The sequence below is a fragment of the Vipera berus genome, assembly GCF_964194415.1.
Source record: "Vipera berus genome assembly, chromosome: 3".
Taxonomy (NCBI): Eukaryota; Metazoa; Chordata; class Lepidosauria; order Squamata; family Viperidae; genus Vipera; species Vipera berus.
Window position 1 is genome coordinate 173,275,083 of NC_138204.1, and position 17,842 is coordinate 173,292,924.

General features: G+C 38.0%; 1 protein-coding gene across 1 annotated transcript in view; it reads right to left on the reverse strand.

Annotated features, from left to right (window-relative positions):
- Positions 1–17,842, reverse strand: part of KLHL14 (kelch like family member 14) — a gene marked incomplete at its 3' end in the record, with an annotated part of 64,781 nt that overhangs the window by 28,075 nt on the left and 18,864 nt on the right. The gene's annotated exons all lie outside the window — the stretch shown is intronic.

Here is a 17,842-nt window from a genome sequence, read left to right on the forward strand (position 1 = left end):
GTGTAATTACTTTTTTACACTGATATAGAATAACTTTATGATACAAATGAAACAAGCATTAAACCTTGATGTTATGTGTTCACCAAACTCCCTCAGTATAACAGAAAGACCCACATGAAGCTCAGCTGCAAAGCTATGGAAAATTTGAAAAAATTCTAAGGAGGAATAAACTCTTAATTCTACTCCACAGAACTATAGGTTCTTTTTAAACAAATTCATATTTTTGCACTAACACTGTTTGGAAAATATTTTCTATTAAAACACGTAATATTTTTGTTCAGAAATAAACACTCAAACAAATCTATAGATTATTGTATACAATGTGTATGTTGAGGAAAGTAGTATTTTTCCCAAATAAGTAGCAGAATGAGCTATTATGCAAACTTGAAAAATAGCATTTCAAATGATAAATACTACACATTGTCAGTTGTTATACCTAGTTGAAAAGAGCAAATCATGAGTCACTGATTCAAACGATTTCCATGAAATTTTATGCTGGTGCACTCACAAATAATCCATATAGTACTCAATGGAACGAATTTCCAGGAAAATAAACCTGCAGTCCTGTACCTATCTAGACATGCTGCATTCAGTGTTCATCAGATCCAGCAGGACTTATTTTTGAGTAGCCATATGTGAGGCTACACTTCAGCCTATCAAATTAATCATAATAGTTGCAATATCTTTGCCACCTTGTTCTTTGTTTTAAAACTAGTCATCCCCTCATCTATTGCAATTGTAGAATAAACCATGAGATGGTTCACAGCTGCCTTTCTGCCTATGGCCTATCTCAAGATGATCTGAATTATTGTATTAATCAGAATTTCCAGCCAACCAAAAACAAAGAAGTGAAATGCAACAAAAGTGTCACTGCTGATTTCTTTCTAGCGGTAAGCTTCTTGTTTGTTCCTCTTGTTCAATTTGAAGGGAAGAAATCAAATTCACTGTACAGGAAACATATATATATATTTGGTGCTGATCCTGATAAGTACTGAGCTCCGACACCTTCCATTGATTAAATTTAGCATTAAATCCTAATTATCTGCTTTTCTTGTCTCAGACCCTATGCCAAATTGGATGTGAATCAGTTCTTGATTCCTCTGGCAGTCCAAACACATCTGGTTTTTCATTCTGCACTTCAGTGCTAGAAAAAGAATTGCTTCTGTTTGCTGCCTTATGGCTGTCTCATATATTACATCAAACATGTTCCTGTAGCTTCTCTGTTAGTTATATTTTTTTCTGTTTTCTTGTGATTGAAATCAAACTATAAATATATGGCTGGAATACTAAGTTAAGAAAGTTACTGAATTAAATAAAACCATTTTGCTATTTTTTTAAAAAGTCCACTAAAGAATGAAAATAAAACTGCAGATGGCGACTGCAATCCTGAAAAAGGGTACCTTCCTTTTTTCAAATAAGTAGAAAAGTTTCTTTTACAACAATAACATTACATTAAGCAAAATATGTAGTGTTATTAGAACTATGCAATACTTTAGATTTGATTCGCAAGAACGGCTTTTGAAATTTGTAGGTGTAAATGCAGCACCTGTCTATAACTTATTAAAACAGCTATGTCCATTTATAGGACTGCAAAACTGCAGAAGCAGCCCCACGGTAGCCATATAATTATAGAAAAAATATGGCTGATTTAATGAGTTACAAATAGGTACTGAGTTCATTTTCCTGCACATTTTGAAGCAACTCTTCTGAATATAGTTTTCCCATTACATATCACATATGTTTGTACTGCCCTTCATTTTTTCACCCAAGACAAAGGGAAAAATCCAAATTATATCAGCTATCTGTAGCTCAGAACCATGTATTTTGTCATACTAAAAATGGATTCTATATACCAGGGGTAGGCAACCTCGGCTCTTTTATGACTCATGGACTTCAACTCCCAGAATTCCTGAGTCAGCATAGTTGAAGTCCATGAGTCATAAAAGAGCCGAGGTTGCCTACCCCTGCTATATACGATAGAGATGCAGAGAACTCTTTCACATAAAAGGTTCCTGGACCAGTTAAAATTATCCTTCATATTCATGGGGCCCTGTATGAAGAACATAAATGGACTAATGCAACGAGGTCTTTATGGGACTGTCCTGGAAGTCTATTTACAAGCTACAGCTGTTTCAAAATGGGAAGCACAAGTATTTCATATAATGTTACTGCTCCACAAACTGCACTGCTTAGTGGTTGCCTTCTGGATGCAATTCAAATTGTTGATTACTAAAGCACTTTATAGCATACAGCTTAATTGTTTGAGGGAAAGCCCTTTTTCAATTGTTTCTGACCATCTAGTGCAGGGGTGTCAAACTCAATTTCATTGAGGGCCGCATCAGCATTGCGGATGCCCTCAGGGGGCCGGGTGGGTGTGGCAAGGGTGGGTGTGGCCTACTGGTTGGGCGTGGCTAGAGTGCGTATGGCCTACTGGGTGGGCATGGCCAGCTCTACATCATTGGCATCAAGGGTGCCTATGGGGGCCTGGGCAGGAGTGGGACAGATCTGAGGGTCTCTGGCAGAAGGAGGGTCTCTGGGCCAGGGCCAAGGCAGTGGGGGCCGTTCCCTCACTGTTTCCAGGATGGCTTCGCGGGCCGCATGAAACCACTTCGCGGGCCGGATCTGGCCCCCGGGCCTTGTGTTTGACATGTCTGATCTAGTGTAAGGGTCCATCTAGTGGGCCGTGGGCCATTCAGAACCGGGCTGTGCAAGTGGTGTGCCTGCACGCGCTCACCTACCACTCACACAGAACCATGCCCTCTCCTCCCTGCTGGGCTGCTAAGCCAAAAAGGCTGGGGACCGCTGACCTAGTGAGTTCAGGCAGAGTGGGTACACATTAGATCCCTTCAATTAATCAGTGTCATCTCTTAGGTTCTAGAAAGTATCCCTTATCTTTTGTGGCACCAGCCCTCTGAAAGTATATCCCTCCAGAGAGCCATGTTTCACAAGCTGTTGAGATTCAGAAAGTCCCTAAAAATTAGGTTGTTTTCCTAGGCCTTGGGCAAGTGTTGAATTCCTGTAAGATTACTTTGTTTGCAATAGAGTGCTTGGCTTCTGGATGCAGAACTGGAGATATGATTAGTTCATTTTTAAAAACTGTTTCTGCTTTTCTTAAGCGTATGTTACTCAATGTTGTTTGGAGTTGGGCAGCCTCTACATTGAAACAAACAAGCAAACAAGTCAGTCAATCTAAGCTGCTGAATAATAACCTATAATAGAACCTTTGGGGTTCTTTGACACAACGCTGAAGGATATTTGAAATTTCAAATCTGTTGTATAAAAGTGCCACTTTTCCCTATTTTTACAAAACTTCCTTCTGTCAAGGAATGCAAGAAGCTCCAAAAACAAATAGAACTCAAATAATAACTAAAGACAGAAGGTTTAGTAAGATACAGATTATGCCAACAATTACATGCCACAACAGGATGTGAAGCAAGGAAAAAAGAGCATAAATCAAAAACAAAAAGTACAGTACTTGGAAAGTGCATTTACTAGCATTGCAAATTTTTAAAGCAGAATTTAAAGGGAACAACTACAGCAGTCTATAAATCTGTAACGTCTATCCATAAGTGGATCTATTTCCTTATCATTGCCAAAATGCCATGACAAATAGTTCACTATTAAGCTGTGTGTGTATACGGTAGTGAAACGTGCTGCTACAAAAGGCAGCACTACACTTTCTATTGCAGAGCACGTGAAAGGAGAGGATCTGAATTTGATATCATCACTGAAAGATGTGCAGTCACTTTGAGGACAGCAGTCATGAACTGGGCTCTTCTAATTTTGTGCCTGACCTATAATAAAAAAAAATGTGTCTGCAACACTCTACTCCCAATTCCTGCTATCATTTTCTGATGTTCTCCAACAACAATAGTTGCTTCAATAGCAATCTGTTGGGAAAGCTTCTAATCTACCAGCAAATTACAACACTTGCTAGTGCCACTAGCAATTTGCTTGAAAGTGATTGTGGAGGCCAGAAATTTGGCGAGTTGAAATTCAATCCATATAAAGACACCGGGTTATAGGTTGCCACAGGAGTGCAGGTGTAAACTTAGGCTGTACAGTACTTAAAAGTCAGTTTCTAAAATATTGTTTGGAATAACAGGTGCACAAACGTAGCACTTGTCTGCAACAAACAAATGTGCCCTCGCCTGCAATAGGTTGCAGACAGGTGCTAGATTTGTGCTCCCATGAAGCATCTCTTGAAGATCAAATCTGAAACATAGCATAGCCCCAGGACACAGTATAAATGAGCAAAATTTATAAACAAAGTTAAAACATTTTGCCTCTTTCTATCCTAGGGAAAAAACCCAAAGAGAATTGGAATAGATGCAACAAAACAACACAGTTTACATAGTATTTGATTATGTTTTTCTAGTACAGAATTTTTTTGAACAATGTAATAGCAAGTACCAGAGATTCAAACAGATATAAAGCATATTCACCAGCTTTCTCTAATCCAGGGGTCTTCAAACTTGGCCCTTTTATGACTTGTGGACTTCAACTCCCAGAATTCCTCAGCCAGCGTGCCTGGCTGAGGAATTCTGGGAGTTGAAGTCCACAAGTCATAAAAGGGCCAAGTTTGAAGACCCCTGCTCTAATCTGACACATTCATGATATGTATTCACTATAAGCTCCACGTATGTCTTGTTCATTGCCATTTCCCATGAAATGAAAATGTTTTTTGTTTTGTTTTGTACTCTATTCCTCTTTTCTTCTTCTTTTGTGGTTCTTGAACCAGGAAAAAAGAAATCAAGTCATAAGGAAACAAAGCAGATTTTATGGTGACTTCTGCTTTTAATGTATTTTTACTCATCTGTTGCTTTTTCAAGGTTTGGCTCTCAATATTCTCAAACGGGCCTGAAAAAGTCTAGTTTGAAATCTGGAAAAACAGCAGCCAGTCAGTGCAGAAACAATATTAATCTTAAATGCTAATGCTAATCTGATATAAAATCGCTCACATTTTAAGTCTATCTGTGCATTTTATAATTTGTTGTGAACCATGTAGGAGGAGAGCCATTTTAGTCTATGCTAGTCAAAAATCAGAAAAGGTTGGGTAACACTTTTTAAAACTAATACATTTATTAAAGTGTGTATCTAACAGCAACACTGGTTAGTATTAAAAAGTGCTACCGGACTCTTTTTAGTTTTTTTGGCTACTATTGTTGTGAGAAACTGCTTATTTTCTGAATCAGAAAGAAGGAATAAACATATTGTAATAAATAAAATATTTGCACAAAAACATTGATATTAACACTGCAATTGTTAGTATGGCAATGGTACATTTCATCTAGGGCAGGGGTAGGCAACCTCGGCTCTTTTATGACTCATGGACTTCAACTCAGCTGACTCAGGAATTCTGGGAGTTGAAGTCCATGAGTCATAAAAGAGCCGAGGTTGCCTACCCCTGGAATCACTGAATCTATTTTTCATGTGGTGTCAAGGATGCTTCTATAAGTAATGTGCCACTGCTTGCTCAAGTTTCTCAGTGCAAGGCTGACAGCAACTTCAACAACTCACTGAAGTAGAAGCCCTGATGCTTGCAACTGCTGACTTAATAAGAGAGACACAGTGACTATAGAAGGGCCACTTTGCTAAATTAGATGACCAAATTCAAAGTGTTCATGCATTCACAAGAGAAGAATATATTAAGAGACTAAATTCAATTCTGTTTCCTGAATATTACACTTTACCCATTATTCTATTAAGCTAGCTTGCTGCTCTTCATAGCAATTATTACTAGATTTCAAGTACTGTAAGGTATTTATAGCCTATCCTTAAAAAAATCATTACAAGTGAGAATATGAGATATTACTTATTTGAAGCTAGGTTCTATCATTTCTTCCACATAATAAATCTACCATAATTTAATCCTGGATGAGAATGCTGACCCAGCCTGTATCACTGAAATCAGGTTAGGAACAGAGAGGAGCCTTTTCTTTCTGAAATGTGTCTATTGGGGTTTTTAGTATGAGACCAACTGTGATTCCAAGGCAGGGGTGTATGTTTGTGTGTGTGTGTGTGTGTGTGTGTGTGTGTGTGTGTTGTATTTTGTGAGTCTTTAGGGACAGGTGACAGCCAGGGGGAGGGGGATGAATTTGTATAATGCATCAATGGAAGCCTTTCCTGCACTGGGAGGCTTTGCTCATTGTCACTCATGCCTTGGGCATCTCCAAACCTCTGATTGAATTATGTGTTCTGTAAGGGGCTGCCCCTGAAGACCACCCAGAAGCTACAACTGATCCAGAATGTGGTGGCACTTGTAGTTATGGTGCCCCTATGCACCTTTGTAATACCACGATTGTGCGACCTGTACAGGCTTCCAGTTTCCTTCCAATCTAATGCATAAAACCCCAAGTATGTTCAGAATCCCATATCTGGCATGTGTATCTCACCCAGAACTTCAAAAAGGAACACCACTTTAATTTAGCCCTTTGCTTCAAAAGAACACTTTGATTGAAGCTGTGTTCAAAAGAAGCAACCCTTCAAAAGTCCCTACATTCTTAAATGTATATTTTAACAGAAAGCTGGAGAGTTTTATTTAGTATATCAAACTATATTTTAGCCACTTATCTGAATAATTTTTTATAATTTATGTCACAACCTGAAAACCTAGTAATGTGAAAGTTTCATAATACATGAAATTCACGTTCCATTCCATATAGCATGAAATTAATAGGAATGACAAGATGATCCTTACCACGCATCAAATGATCTGGACCATAACTGTGCTTCCTCCTGTAGGCTAGAGGGATTATATCCTTCATCTATAGAATAAGCCTATGTGGCCTCCTCTTTTTTTAAATACTGCATATAATACAATCCAATAAAATAGCCATTTGATATAATGATCATAACCACAGTATTCAACAATGGTGTTAAGAATTTAGCTGGGAAATTGGGCAGAGAGCTACAAGGAAGCTCTTCAAGGACTGCCCATGTATCATTCTTTACTTATTACAGACTTAAACATTCCTAAAAGTATTTATTTATCTGCTTATGTAAAACATGTTTTTTAACGTAATAAGTCTCCCTTTTTAAAAAAAATCCCAGAACATCAAGTTATATCAGTGCAAAGATCAGTATTCAGAAATTCCACTCCAACCAATGCAAACTACATGTCAGTACACTTAGTTCATCTAGATATAAAATCCAGTCTCCCTTGCTGCAACTAATAACGTGAGAAAGATGGTATTATAAAAGAAACATCAGTAATAAAATTAATAACAAATAATGTTATCCCTTTTTAATAGAATACATCTTGATGTTTGGACAGCAAGAAATTTAATTCCATTTTTTCTTTCTCTGTCACCTAATTGGCTTTTTTTTTAACGTTCATTGATAGTAGGGTAGAAAAGCAAGGGTTTAAGCCCCAGTTCACCCTTATCATCTTAACAAGTACAACAAGACAAAAGCATTAAACTAAAATTAATCATGTCAAAGGATTTTAGCAAAAACAAGTGAGACCATGCAGAAAGCATCGCTTTGTCTACTGAAGTCTCGCTCTGATTAAAAACATATAATGCAAGTAAAAATGATACATCATTGCCTTAGTGGCTGATTTTTTTAAAAAGAACTATACAGCTTTGAATAACTCTGTCTCTTATAGGTGACAATTACTTTAGTTCATTTCCAACAAATAAAGCAATTCTTCCCAAATCCTTTGATAATTGCAATTTGGCTTGATCATTTTAAAATAAATTATTTTTTAGAACTGAACAAACTGCTGCAAATTTTACACAATATAACTAAAAATACAAGCATTGGTACTGTATCTGATTTTTATTTGAACAACTCTGCTGCTAAGCAGAGATTTATTTACTGTATTTATTTATTTATTTATCCCGCTTTTATTATTTTTACAAATAATTCAAGGCGACAAGCAATATTCAACACACTGTCAGGACCCACCCCAAACCACGTCTTAGGAAGACAAAATTCTTGGAGTCAAATCTATTCCAAAAAGAATCTTTACTATGACATGCTTGGTTGTAGGAAACGAGACAGGACTTAATATTATTCCACGAAGTAAACCCTTATAAAGAGTTCCCGGTTTAACCCCCCTTAACCCCATTTGGTTAGTCCCCCATCCTTTATCTCGTATCATCCCTCTCGTGGGAAAAAGGAACTTAGGACCCTTCATGTTTATTGCTCTCTTCCGTGACACAAGCCAGATGCTAGACCCCCCTTTTGTTTCCCCAGTTCAAAAGGCTTCTCCTTTCCTTTGATATGCCTAATACCGGTTCAATACACATCTATTCTCTTCTCTTCGGGAGATGGCAGAATCCATGGAATAATGTTTGAAACATTCCATTTATGAATATGATATAAATGGATTCTGACACACACCTCATTAGGAGTACCTAATACTCTTTTTTCTTCCTATTTTCTCAACAACCCTTGAGATGAGTTGGGCTGAGAGAGACTGGCCCAAGGTCACCCAGCTGGTTTTTCATGACTAAGTTGGAACTTGAACTCATAGTCCCCTGCTTTCTAGACTGGTGCCTTAAGCTAGACCAAACTGGCTCTCTATTCAATTTCAACGTTCAACTTAAAAAATAATAATTTGCTTCACTATCTTAGGTATATTTAGTTGGAAATATTCCTCATTGAATTCACTGGTATTTGAATTATAGATATAGATTTGCAGCTTTAAAGTTTAATTAATCACATGTTTTTGCTGATAAAGTTGCTAACAATGAAGTTTTGTGCTGCTAACCCAAACCATCCAATTATGTCACTGATAATGCTAATTTATTTAAAATATATATCCTATACATGGAAACAGTGGATGGATTAGCAAAGCACCACTTCCTACTCATATTTAGTCCTCTTTACAAATGTGGAACTTTCTTCTGCATGAAACGCTGGGATAACCTTATGGAAGTCGGATCTTAAATACAAATGTTGCTGTGAAATGCATTTCTGCTCAATGTATCCAGTTTGTTAAGGATTTATTGGAGGATACTGACATAGCTAAAGGACTCAGTGGCTCAGTGGGTTAGGACGCTGAGCTTGTCGATCAGAAGGTCAGCAGTTTGGCGGGTCGAATCCTGAGTGCCGCGTAACAGAGTGAGCGCCTGTTACTCGTCCCAGCTTCTGCCAACCTAGCAGTTCGAAAGCATGTAAAAATGCAAGTAGAAAAATAGGGACCACTACGGTGGGAAGGTAACAGCATTCCATGCGCCTTTGGCGTCTAGTCATGCCAGCCACATGACCATGGAGACGTCCTCGGACAAGCACTGGCTCTTCGGCTTTGAAACAGAGATGAGCACCGGCCCCTAGAGTTGGAAACGACTAGCACACATGTGCGGGGGAACCTTTACCTTTACTTTACTTACTGACATAGCTAGACCTGACAATTATCATTCTTGATATTTTTAAGCCAAAATATGTAACTGATAACAATGCATAACTTGGAATACAAGTAATAGTTGACTTACTACCATAATTTGGACTGGAATTTCCATCATAAGTCAAGTCACAACGTGACTGGATCTGATTTTACAACCATTTTACAATGTTTAGCTGAATCACTACCGACATTAAGTGAATCATGTAGTAGTTAAGCAAATCCAGCTTTCCCAATGGATGTTTTTTTGCCAGTTGGCAAAAGATGTCCCAATTGTGATCCTCTGATTGCAGAACACTACAACCAGTCATAAATGTGAGCCAGTTGCCATGTGATCATATGACTGCAAGGTGAGACAGTTTCTGATAGTTGTAAATGCAAATTCAGATCATAAGTGACTTTCTGAGGCCATTGTTAAACAAGCAATCGTAAGTCAAGGACTACCTGTACTGGATGAAGTTTCCGTGGAGTTTGCTAGATATCTATGCCCATTCTTTTTGCCACCTGTGATAAATATGCTACACAGAATGTGTTATTTTGAGATGGCAAAGCTCTGGATTAATCATCCAACATCCAATGTTGGTGAGATGGGCAATTCCAATTTGACAGAATCAGATGCTGGGTTGCCCAGTGTTGGCAGTCTCCTAAACTGAAGGCTGGATCTGGATCAATGAAAGCTCTATTCATACATCTAACTGCACAATGATTCTATGGTCTGATAAGGTTGGTAGTTATTACGTATAATACCAAAGATATAAGGGTTAATGACAATATTCAGAAAATTCACATACTTGCTTCTCTCTGCAGTTAAGCATGTCAAAGAGTTTAATAATACAGATTTAGGTTTTATGCAACAATACCAACATGAAAGTGGCAGTGATGGGAAGCAGCTAAGGAATTTGGGTGAACTAACCCTGCCCTCCAAACGAACAAACAAAAAAAAGCAAGCAGGCTGGGTGGTGTTCATACTCAATTTCAGATTCCTTCCAGTTATCTCATGCTCGGCTCAGTGATAGCACCAAGAAGGAGAACTCAAAACTGCTAGCAATTTAAATTTAAAGTAATTTAAATTGTTGGATTAGGAGTGGGAACAGATCTGACGCTGAATGATTAACGTGTAGCATAGCCTTGCCATCTTCAACCATGGAAACTCACCCTGTGACTTTGTGGAAATCACTTTTCTTCCACTAAATCTACCTTAGCTAAAATTGTTGTAAGGATAAAAATGAAGAGAGATCCCCCTATAAGCCACTGGGTCCAGGGATGGATCTATCAGACAAATACAATGGAAGAGGCTATCATTTTTCTACCTTTGGTAGTCATCATAGTTAACTAAACAGACGGACCCAGAAGAAGCTCCAGTGATTACACTTTCCTTATGCTCCTGTGGACAGCAACTCTGACAATGCTGGCATTATCTTGAAAACATTTAATACTGGTGGGATATGGAATCATAAAGGAGATTACTGTACCTATTTTCTCAGTAAATGCGTGGAAATGGTGATGTAGAATGTGCTGCTGGAACCAATGGAAACTTTGGAATCATAGACAGCACCTCAGCTGGAACCACCAGACTAGCGGATTCAGCCAGCTACTTCTTTTTCTTTATTTGATCAAAATGATGTTTAGAGGCATTCTTTCCTTTTTTCATGTTATTCTTATACTTTGATTTGCTCAAAGATAATAACCAAACCAGGTCTCCTCTGAATGCTAGAGGTCATTGGACTGAGTTTGTCAATGGGCCTGGCAACTGTTCCACAGAATATCACAGCCTGGAACAGAGGTATGATTTTAAGATGCCGCTGGCCTGCAACACTTACTCCTGCTTAAAAAGCAGGCAAAGAAATTCCTCACTCCTTTCTTGATGGACTTTTGGCAAGGAATACACATCTTCACAACCTGGCCTTCCCAAATACACAGCAAACAAAAGAAATGGATATCAGATGGCAGCAATTTACAACTGAAACAATGCCCTTACAGCCATAAACTCTTGAGACTGGGGGTAGGGGAACCATTGGAAAAAAGCCTGCATTTCACACTCAATCTCTCCAAAGTGAAATGAAAATGAAAATAATGAAATAGATTAAGAGTAAATATAATTAAGCAAAGGAAAGATTCTCAGCTTCACAATTGATGGAAAATATGCATCCTGCTGATCTGAGAAAACTGATAGGAAAGGAGGAAAATCTCAGATCATTAAATCCCACCAAAGTCTTTGCAACTGTGGAAGGTGCCAAAAATGACTATGTATAGACACAAATATGCAATACAGAAAGACCAGAGTGAAATCCTTAAGTAATACAGTTTTTACGAATTATGCAAGACAAAGGATTTTCTTTAATTTTCAAAAACTACTATAAGCACATCAACTTGCAATTTTCTACATGGTACTGAGTATGATAGTTTATATAGAAACTGAAAGATCTGATATATTTACCACTTTATGAAATAAAGTCAACTGAAGCAAGTTAAATGTTAGTTTTCCCTATGGAGGTAAAAAAATATGGAAGGAAACTATTCTTCTCTCTTGCATCCATCCCAATCATGGTTCCATTTGATGTACTCCATGCATAGTTTTCATTTTTATATAAAACAGTAAATCATTAATCCTTTATGTTTATGCTCCCTCATTCCTGTCCAGTTTCACAGGCACATAAATTCTCAGTCATACTATATATATATAGTATGTTGAAATATATAGCTTATTGAAATTACGCTGATAAGCTGCTACATGAAATATCACATAAAAGGGTTTCTGCATCTGCAATAGAAGCTGCCTTTGTTCTCCTTCCTACTACACCCCAAATCTACTCTCAAATCCATCCTATTATTACCTATGGATTAATCAAGGATCTGATACCTTTGATAGAGATGATTTTGTGATGTTCCACATTGCTCACATAAATTTGTATGGGAGATAAGATACTAGGTAAGATAGTATGAAAACTAGCTGTAAAACTTTGACAGATTAGAAACTTTGTTAGCAACTTATTCATGAGATAACAATCTCATCACCAAACTGATTATTGCTACTGGTGTCTATTGATGAAATGAGAAGAGACTACATGTGACATCAACACATTAAAAAAAAGCTTTAATCTGCTGAATCAAAATGGGAAGCTGGAATCACCTTAATATCTTGAATTGCTAAAATATTCAGTTAATATTCTTGAATTCCTAAATCTGGAAAGAATACAGTATATTTACCAACATTAGATCAAATTAGTGCAGGTTCGCATCCCACCAGGCTCAAGGTTGACTCAGCCTTCCATCCTTCCGAGCTAGGTAAAATGAGGACCCAGATTGTTGGGGGCAATAAGCTGACTTTGTAATAATGCCGCTTGGGGGGGCCTGAAAGCCCTAATACATAGAATGAAGGCTATTGCTAAGCACAAGCTATATTGTAAGCCGCCCTGAGTCTTCGGAGAAGGGCGGGATATAAATGGGATTAAATTTTTTTTAATCAATGTCAAATTTAAAAGGTAGCAAAAGTGCATTTCAGAACTGGCAGAGTAATGCACATAACTATATGAAGTTAAAATTGACCCAAAGAGAAGTTGGGAGCTAAATAATATTTTAATTAAAGATTGCATTACTTTATGCTAATGCAGAGATACCCTTCTGGGGCCTTGTTCTTGTCAGCAAAAGTAGTTAATAAAACTCTGTCCATGAAACAGTTACTTCAGATATGGCAACAGACAGATGAGAGGAAATGACAGAGAGAGCTGACAAGCATAAAATACATAATTCTTCTTAAGCTTACCAAGCCTTCTCTGGAACTGCTTCTTTAGGCCATTTTAGCTCTCCCTTTGTCCTGATTAAAAATAAGCAGAACTGTGAGAAGTTCAGCTTGGAGGAAAAATTTGCAGACAGTGAATGTAGAAAGGATAACTATAACCTCCACTTTTTCAAATGTCTTTTCTTGCATCCTGCGTAAGTGTATCACTCAAAGTCTTAACTAGGACTTGATAAAATGTCATTTTTAATTTTGTTTTTGTTTTTTTAAAAAACGCTAAGATTAACGGCAGCTTCTTGGGTTCAGAGTTAGCAAGCTAGAAATTAATAAAAACGGAAGCTAAAATGTTTGCATTTTTTACAATCGTTATTAGAGAAAGGGGGAGAAAATTGGCTCTTATAACTTACAAATATAACCACACATTTTAATTTCCCTATCACTTGGGAAAATTCTATTTTTCACATAGCAGAAAGGTTGCTTTAATCTGTCTTGAAGGAGGCAATGGTGTGCCTTGTCCTCCAAAAGGCAACTCTTGGCTCATCCGTCTCACATAATTATTGGTCAGTCTCCAACTTATCATTTCTTGTTAAGTGAAAAATTAATTTCAACTACAGAGACTAGATAAATTGGATTATCTGGATCCCTTCCCATTAGTTTTATAGGATGGGATGGAGACTGTATTGGTTGCTATTTTGGATGACCTGTGATTAAAGTTGGGGGAGAGTGCCTCCATGTTCTGTTTTATCAGTCATAGTACCCCTTTTGGGCATCCATGAGGGCTGCCTTGCTGTGGTTCCTTTCAGAATGGAGAACTTCAAATGGTATTGAGAGGGAAGAAGTCAAGCCCTTGGACAATTCAATGTGAGGTGCTTCAGGGGTTGGTCGTCCTCCCCATCTCATTTATCATCTACATGAAACCATTGAGAGAGGTCATCCATCCATTTATGGCTAAGTATCATCAATATGCTGATGACACCCAACTTTATAGCTTTACTCCAGGACAAATAGCAAAGGAACTATTCACTTCCTGAAGTTACAAGGGGGTGAATAGGTGAATCTGAATTCAGCAAAACAGCATTAATGCTGGCAAAGGAACTTTCTGGATGGGCCACCTATTACTCCAGATATGGCTGAACATCCCATGAAAGAGCTGGCATGCAATCTGGGAGTTCTCATGGACTCACATCTTCTGTTGCAACAGCACATGAAAGCCATGGCTAGGAGAACATTTAACCTTTTGTGAATCAGCCAACTGCACTTTTTACTGGAATAGGAGGTGCTCATACTCTTGGTTAAACTACTGCCATTTATTAGGACAGTGCTGAAAAAATGACTTACAATCGGTCCTCACACTTATAATTATTACTGCATCCCCCCAATCATGTGATCAAAATTTAGGTGCTTGGCAATCAGGACACATTTATGACAGTTGCAGCATCTTGGAGATATATGATCACCATTTGTAATCTTTCCAGCTGGCTTCCACATGCAAAACCAATGGGGGAAGCCAAACTCACTTAAGGACAATATAATTCAGTTAATGAGTATGGTGATTCACTTAACATCAATGGTAAAAAAGGGCATAAATTGTGATTCACTTAACAACTGCCTCATTTAGTGATGGAAATTATGATCCAAATTGTGGATCATAAGTCGAGGACTACCTGCATGTTGACTATATATTGAGGTAAGCTGGATTGAAAAAAAAGAATGAGTGGAGTTATAAAATTGTAGGAAGAAACATCAATAACCTGCTCTATGTTGATATTGCTATTCCAATAGCTGAAATGCAAATGATCCGGAAACTCTAATAATGAGAACCAAGGAACACCATAAAAGTACAAAGACCAACTAATGACAAGTACAGCAACCACCCTTAAATTGACACTGATGATATTGAAGTGGTTCATAGCTTCTGCCTTTTAGGATCAATCATGAATAGTAAAAAAGAATAAGCTGTTAAAAATATATCTTAGATCAGCACTTGGTAAAGCAAGCCAGAAAGGCCCTGGAAAATTTATTCATAAACTGTGATGTACTAATACCTACAAAGATCAGAATCATGCAAACAATGGTTTTCCCTGGGATACTGTACAGAAAGTTGGATTTTGAAGGAGCAGGATAGAAAAAGCACTTATCTTTTCATCTTTGGTATTGAAGAAGACTACTGAGAATGCTAGGAATACCCCTCCACCCCCCAAAAAACCAAACAAATGCATCATCAGACAAATCAATCAAGAGTTCTCAATTAAGACACAAATAACTTGGCTCAAACTGTACAGGTGAAACTTGAAAAATTAGAATATCGTGCAAAAGTTGATTTATTTCAGTAATGCAACTTAAAAGGGGAAACTAATGTATGAGATAGACTCATTACATGCAAAGCAAGATAGTTCAAGCCGTGATTTGTCATAATTGTGATGATTATGACGTACAGTTCATGAAAACCCCAATCCACAATCTCAGAAAATTAGAATATTACATGCAATCAATAAAACAAGGAGTGTACATAGAACAATATCGGACCTCTGAAAAGTATAAGCATGCATATGTACTCAGTACTTGGTTTGGGCCCCTTTTGCAGGAATTACTGCCTCAATGCGGTGTGGCATGGAAGCTATCAGCCTGTGGCACTGCTGAGGTGTTATGGAAGACCAGGATGCTTCAATAGTGGCCTTCAGCTCTTCTGCATTGTTCGGTCTCATGTCTCTCATCTTTCTCTTGGCAATGCCCCACAGATTCTCTATGGGGTTCAGGTCAGGCGAGTTTGCTGGCCAATCAAGCACAGTAATCCCACGGTCATTGAACCAGGTTTTGGTGCTTTTGGCAGTGTGGGCAGGTGCCAAGTCCTGCTGGAAAATGAAGTCAGCATCCCCATAAAGCTCGTCTACAGAAGGAAGCATGAAGTGCTCCAAAACCTCCTGGTAGACGGCTGCATTGACCCTGGACTTAATGAAGCACAGTGGACCAACACCAGCAGATGACATGGCTCCCCAAATCAACACAGACTGTGGAAACTTCACACTGGACTTCAAGCATCTTGCAGTGTGTGCCTCTCCATTCTTTCTCCAGACTCTGGGTCCTTGGTTTCCAAATGAGATGCAAAAGTTGCTCTCATCAGAAAAGAGGACTTTGGACCACTGAGCAACAGACCAGGTCTGTTTTTCTTTAGCCCAGGTAAGACGCTTCTGACGTTGTTTGTTGTTCAGGAGCAGCTTGACAAGAGGAATACGACATTTGAAGCCCATGTCCAGGATCCGTCTGTGTGTGGTAGCTCTTGATGCACTGACTCCAGCCTCAGTCCACTCCTTGTGAAAGTCCCCAACACTTTTGAATGGCCTTTTCCTGACAATCCTCTCCAGGCTGAGGTCATCCCTGCTGCTTGTGCACCTTTTTCCCTTCCACATAACTTTCTATTAATGTGCTTTGATACAGCACTTTGGGAACATCCAACATCCAACTTCTTTTGCAATTACCCTTTGAGGCTTTCCCTCCTTATGGAGGGTGTCAATGATGGTTTTCTGCACAACTGTCAGGTCAGCAGTCTTCCCCATGATTGTGATTCCTACTGAACCAGACTGAGAGACCATTTAAAGGCTCAGGAACCCTTTGCAGGTGTTATGGCTTAATTAGCTGATTAGAGTGGGACACTTTGAGCCTAGAATATTGCACCTTTTCACAATATTCTAATTTTCTGAGATTGTGGATTTGGGGTTTTCATAAGCTGTACGCCATAATCATCACAATTATGACAAATCACAGCTTGAACTATCTTGCTTTGCATGTAATGAGTCTACCTCATATATTAGTTTCCCCTTTTAAGTTGCATTACTGAAATAAATCAACTTTTGCACGATATTCTAATTTTTCGAGTTTCACCTGTAATATTCTGGACACATATGCGAAGACCTCACTCTCTAGAGGAGACTGTAATACTGAGAAATGTGGAAGGAAAGAGAAGAGGATGACAATGGATAGACTTGATTACAGCCACAATGGGTGTACCATTAGAATACATTTAATTCAGAAGTCTCAAATTTCACTAGTCTAGCTGCTAAAGTATAGATCTGATTTATGGATGGAAAGTGCTCATTTATAATTTTATCTGAATAGCTTTAGGCAATTCTGACAATGAAAAATTTAGCTTTATTGACCAATGCAGCTAACCTATCCACAAAGGAACTGATATATAAATGCAGCCAATCAACCCCCCCCCCAAAAAAAACACATTTATTTGATTCTACAACCAAGTAAGTTTGGAAACTGTAATGGATAAAGCAGCAAGTTCTAAATCTCAGGACAAAATTCTTGGTACAAAATACAGCTGCCCTTTATGAAAAGAGATGAACAGAGTTGGGCAACTATAAGTAATATTCTCCACTGCTAAAGGCTACATCAGAAAGAGAGACAAGACAGACCCATCTAGCATTGGCGTAAGCATAAAAATGGTTTTTAGTTTTTCTTTTTCCTTTTTTTGCTCTATTTTAATTTGTATTGGTCTCATTCTTGTATTTAAAATTCTCAATAAAATTATACACATATACACAGTAATACAGTAATCATACCACAGTAAAAGATACATAATAGAATGCAATAGAGAATGCCACAAATTTCAAAATACAATATAAATTAGACACAATCCACCCAGAGTCAAGCTTCCCAAACTTTATTAGCTGCAGTGTTTATGATTTGAACAGATATACAATTGTCCTGCAGAAATAACTGTTCTTGTAATTCAGTTTTACTGGATAGTA